Source organism: Peromyscus maniculatus, chromosome 8 (genome assembly GCF_049852395.1).
Source record: "Peromyscus maniculatus bairdii isolate BWxNUB_F1_BW_parent chromosome 8, HU_Pman_BW_mat_3.1, whole genome shotgun sequence".
Lineage (NCBI taxonomy): Eukaryota > Metazoa > Chordata > Mammalia > Rodentia > Cricetidae > Peromyscus > Peromyscus maniculatus.
Genome location: NC_134859.1, coordinates 33,556,337 through 33,562,336, shown reverse-complemented (window position 1 = coordinate 33,562,336; position 6,000 = coordinate 33,556,337).

Genomic DNA, 6,000 nt, shown 5'->3' with positions numbered 1-6,000 from the left:
AGCCTTTCAGAAGCACAAATACTAAAATTCAACTCATTATTTCCTATAAGGCGTATGGGTTAAAACACTACTCCTAGTATTCTACATATACTCAAAAATCAAGCTGGTCATCTTCTGATTTGCTATTCCATCCCATCGATCCAGTCTTCTTTCTATTCTGTTCTTCAGATAGGAAAGCACTGGTTCAAGGTGTTGCTAGAACTCCAACCTAGCTGTCTGGATGTTTCCAGACTCAGTCCTTTGGGTCCGATGCTTCTTTGTCTGAAGGTAGAAATTCTATGTTGCTCCCTGACAGCACTGAGATGCACATCCAAATGCAGTCACATGGAAACTGCATTACCACAATATAATGTTTGCATTTGATAGCTGCTGGGAGCTGGAGAATCAGCGGGAGAATCAGTTTTATATAATGGTGTGACCACTAATAGGTTGACTACACACCAGGGCTGTCACCTTTCTCAAGACTAGATGAACAACACAAACTGGACTGGATGGGGGAAAGGGAAAAAAAAGAAAAACAAGTCTCAAAGTTGGATGGAAGGTAGTGAGGGTGGTTATGGGAGGTTTAGGGGAGGTGTGAATATGTTGAAAGTTCAGTGTATGAAATTCTCAAAGAACTAATGAAAATATTGTTAATATTTAATGTAGGGTTCATGATACAGATAACTGATAAAGATGTTTTCTAGCCTGTGCAACTAACTTGTATCCTATATCCAACTCCCAGCAACTGAGAAAACTAAAATAAAAACATGGATAAAATGAACTTAAAAAAAGATAGCATTAGTGCTGTTCTCATTTCTTCCTTGTTATGGTGTATGAGGCAGAATTCTGCAAATACCTGAAGATCCAGTATTAACCAGGCTAAGACCACAAATCTGCTCCCCCAGTGCTTATCTGCTTTCCTTTGCTGAGTGTATGCGATCCATATGGCGCTCACAGGAGACTCACTCAAGTCAGCAGGTGTCTGTCATAAGAACCGAGAAGAGCACACACCTGTCCCTGTAGGGACACAAAAGGGCTTTTGAGAAGTATGTGGCTTCCCATGTATCACCATGCCTATCGCCATGTGCCCACCTTCATCCCACTGATAGAACCATCTCTGAACTTCTCAGGAAAAGTTTTCTTCTCCTGTCAAGCCAAATTTCTTTGTATGGTTTCTATCTGTACTTTGAGACTGGTTTTCAGTTAGTAGCACAAGGATTTTGACTGTCTCAGCCCCACCAGTGATGCTTATAATGAACTCACTAAGTTATTTTACTTTTCTTTGTCCTCTTGCAAGCTGAGATGCTCCTAGGCACTGAGGAACACAGAAAAAAGGATAATGTATACAAGAGGCATTAAATTATTTCTAATTTTACTTATGGCATGTAGTAGATATTAAATAACTTGAGTGAAACATTTCACTCTTCTTCCCAATGTCACTAAAATCAGTGTCTTCTAGCAACTTGGAGAGTTAACAATGAATGCACTTTAATAATCTGTGGGTGTGGATAAAAGTCACTTTCCCTTATAAGTGGAGGTTCATCATAGTTTAAAAATTCTGAATAGGATCTAGGAAAGCAGAAAAAGATGTTAGTAATCCATAGAACCTACCTATGCTCCATACAAGCAGTTTTGGGAAATTAAGACATTATTCTTTTCACTGAGCCTACTATACTAAAAGTCATTACCAGTACCCTAGATGGATATTTGAATACCATGCTTGAAGCCTCTGTGGGAAATATGAACAAAAGGTGAACTGTGAAACAAAGCGTGAATATATACATAGGTAACCAGGACACCAAAGATGGTTTTGAGTGACAATGACAATTGAGTACAGCTATTTATGAAGGTTACAGGCACACCCCTATATATGGACTTTATCACTTGTTCTGGAGGCTTGCTTCACATAAGTATAAATCTTGTATATTTTACAGGATTTTGATGGGGATTAAGTGCTGTGAAACATTCTGAAATGAGAAAAAATGGCAGCATGTACTTCTACCAGCGGTCTGTCTACACAGCTAAGCTTTAAGTGTCATGTGTTGGGTCTTTTCAATTATTCACTCATTTCCTAGTTCATTGCTTGGTGGAAATGGGCTCTCAACCAATGTTGAACTTGTTAATGGGTACATTCCACTTATGGCACCATGCCTGGTACTATAAAAATCCCAGGAATATTTGTTTCCTTGAAATAGGAAAGAATTAACACTTTCATATTGCTTCTCAGTTAGTAACCATGAGGATTGTAATTGTTTCCATCCTATCAATAATGTTTCTAATGATATGTAGACAGCTTAATATACTTGAAGTACACAATCAGACCAGTTATGTGAAAGGTGCTGGAATCGCAAAGGATCTCAACATAACTAAAGAAGACGCTGTAGACCATTAAGTGGCTACCACATACATAAGGCAGAATTTACTTTAACTACAAGTTTTCAGCTGTACAAAAAGAGATGGAAGTGATTAAATTGAAAGCTTTTAATTCATGTATTTAAAAAGTAGAAAATGCAAATGATCTGGATGTATTGACCAATGGTAAATAAAAACCAGAAGTGGTGACTTAACAATGGCTTTTTACCAAATGCAATCTGAGGGTAGATTAAAAAAAATACAGAGCTGTGATTGCTTTGGTTAGAAGTGAACCTGAAACTCATTTTTCCATAAGTGCATCATAGGGTGCACCCCCCACACCTGTACACGTTGTTAACCCAGGGCTTGTTCTATGAAACCCGTGTGCATTTCCTCAGCCTTTTACGTCTCTCCCCGCTATGTCCTTCAGTTGCTCCTGACATGTTTATGGGTAATTACATTTCTGACTCCTCCATCTATCATTTCTACTTTTTTTCTGGTTAAAATCCTTCACTTATTTTCACTCTACCTCATGCAACCAGTTCTGGAAAAGTGCAATTTGGTGTGGTCACCGTATCTGAAATTAGGTCCATAAGTTGACCTATACCATTCAGCCTTTTACTTTTGGTGCCTAGTATTCTAATGACTGGTACATGAAAGTTCTTTATAGGTCCTTGACCCTAAAATACTCTCTTACACTAGTTCTTTACCGGTTCCTTAGGAGAACATGAATTCTTACAGCAATTCCATTATTGCGTAAAAAGTTGGCTGTGACAATATTCTATTTCCTTGAGTGTTGTTCTTTTACTTGGAAAACTAGTGTACAAGGTGAGATTCCCAATGCTTGGGATTTCCAAAGGTGAAGACTTTCCCACCCCATTCTCCATTGCCTTTTTTCTGTATAAGCAAGATCTTGACACAAGTGGCAGCTTGTGTGATCCACCTTAGGGGATTTGTACTGCTTTCCAATCCCCAGAGTCCTGCAGAGGGCATGCTGACCGGCCCAACCACAATACCTATGTTCATCTGAAGTGTCTCATTGATCTTGAGACTGATGCCATCAGTTCACAGCTCCCCTGTCTGCACACTGCTCATGTATCTGTTACTCAGGTACCAGTTCCTGCAGTTATGACACCTTACCAGCCACTCACAGAGTTTTTCTTCATTCTTTTCTTGACTCTGGTAACTGGGGCCTTCTTGATTATATACACGTTCTGAATTCATGAAGAGAATGTCCCTCTGGAGCCTTTTGCATCTTTTAAGAACACCTGTAAACTACTCCTCACCTGAATCCAATGATGGGCCTCTGGCATATTTCTAGTCACATATCTAATCACTTAGGCTGACTTTGACCTTTGTCACACTTGCTCAGGGACTGGGCAGCCATGAGCTTCCTGTGTGAGCCCAGTACATGTGGGTGAAGATGGGGCAGACTTGTTAGTGTTCTCACATGTAGACATAGGCCTTTTCCAAGTGACTACCTCCACACATAGAGGAAAACAATGACCTTCAAGTTTTTACTGGATCCCATATCCAAGTGGAGTAATACTTCAACAATTTATATTTATATTGTATACATTTTTCATCCAGTAAAAAAATGAAATGATGTTTGCCAATGGAAAAGGCCATAATTATTAATGCTTTCATTTCAACCATCTACTAGTTGTTAAAAAAAATACACTTTTGTGGCTCAATGTGAAGACAGTTTCAAAGTAAATAAGTATAAAAATAGACTGCCTAGAAAAATTTGATATTCTCAAAGAGTCAAAGCTTTCATCTCAAATTCTGAGAGTTGAACACTTCAGGATGTTAGAAAAATGTTCCTTCATTAACTGAACAATTGGGAAGGTTTGGGCCCTCCTGCACAGCTGTGACTTTCCTTATTCTTCTGACCCTACGTTTTTAAAGGTTGAATCTCTACTTCTAATCTGCTTGACACACATAAGGTATTTTGACATTTATGCATTTGCTTTCTGAAGTATAATAGTCAGTGTCATCTGTGTTAAAGTGTGTGTTTATGTCTGAGCATGTGCACACATCTGTGTGCCTATGCATGAATTCTATAAATAACATTTATGATCAGCCATCAGAATCAGTGTTCATGTTACATCCTTCAGGCAGCCTATCTTTTAATAGATAGGGACTCAGTGTATAGTCTAGACAGATCTTGACCTCATATGCTCCTGCCTTTTCCATCCAGGTGTTGACATTATAGGCTGTACCAGAATGACCAGCTTGCAGTCAACTAGTTGCATGATATTTTCAGAATATGATAGAAGGAATTTGTATCACTTATTACTTCCCACACCTGTATTGTTCAACCCTGTATTCTTAACTTTTGACCTGACTGCTCTTCCACCTGTTATGCCTGCATGTGTGACTCTTTTGTTTCTGTTTGAGAAATTAACTTACTTTCACACCTGTCTAGTCACCAAAGTGTCATACTAACCCCCTCCCCCACCATTACCATGTACTCTACTACAAACTGTTATTTTTCTGGTCTGGACCATATTCCCTCCACACTAAGAATTACACAGCATGTCTTCCAATTCCAGAAGTTTTAGGGTGATCTTTATTATCTTAAACATGCCAAATGTAACTATAAAGTTTTTAGTATCATTCCAACTAACCAAGGTTTGGGTCCAGACAGTTTTTTTAGACAATGACTCCATTGAGTTGATTGTTTTAACAGTGACTTCTGATACAAAATGTCAACTCTTCCTAAGGTCAACTCCCTGTTGTTCTCTAATCTTCCACCAAGTCTTCCTTGATTTCACTTCAATTGCTGTTGACCACACTCCTAATTCTCTACCTAATAACTTTGAGCATATTTTTTTTACATGTTTTGAGTAATCCAACTAGTGAGTTGGTGAATGGATCTTAGAGAAAGATGATTAGTAATAGAATGTTCATTTTTTAATTTAACATTTCTCTATCCTCAATCTAGGTAACCAGAATAGTGAAATCTTGTGTTTATTATATAATGGAATATTTCTTGATTCTGGTTTTAAATTGTGAGACTGGTGTAGGTAGCTCAACCAGTGAGTACTCACTCAGAGTTCCAGGAACAGAAAGTATTGCATTACCATCTTCAGCTTTCTTGGTTTCAAAATGATGTGTGATTCATCTGCACCTAGAGATGTTCTAGGGAGAACTGACATATTTTGTAAGATGCTGGCCTTGCATGAGAGCTCTTGTCTGGAGAACTTACTTACTTTCAATGATTATTCATGACTCCCTTTCCAGGGAAGAGTTTTCTCACTGGTGCTCATAACCTAAGGGATGGCAGTGTCTTCCCAATGTACCCTGTAGCCTCCCTTACCAGAGAGACAAGGAAGAAGCTGGAGTATTATCAAACCTCCTCTTAGCTTAGTGCATCACATATGCCCTGGGGAAATTGTCAAAGACTCCTCAGTAGCAGCAAAGAAAAATTGTTTGTCAAGGATGGCCTTGGAGATGTCTGAGTCCCAGTGTGGCAATTACAACTAGTGGATGGTCCTCTGTAAGATATCAAATACAATCTTCAGTTCTCTGTATTCCCAGTACGCTGCCAGTCGAATTCTATTGAGTATCCCCATAATATGACTTTTTCCCTTTATCAATTTACCCTCTGAGATTCCTCAGACTGCATTTACTTTCATCTCCTTTCTTTATGTCCTTGACCAG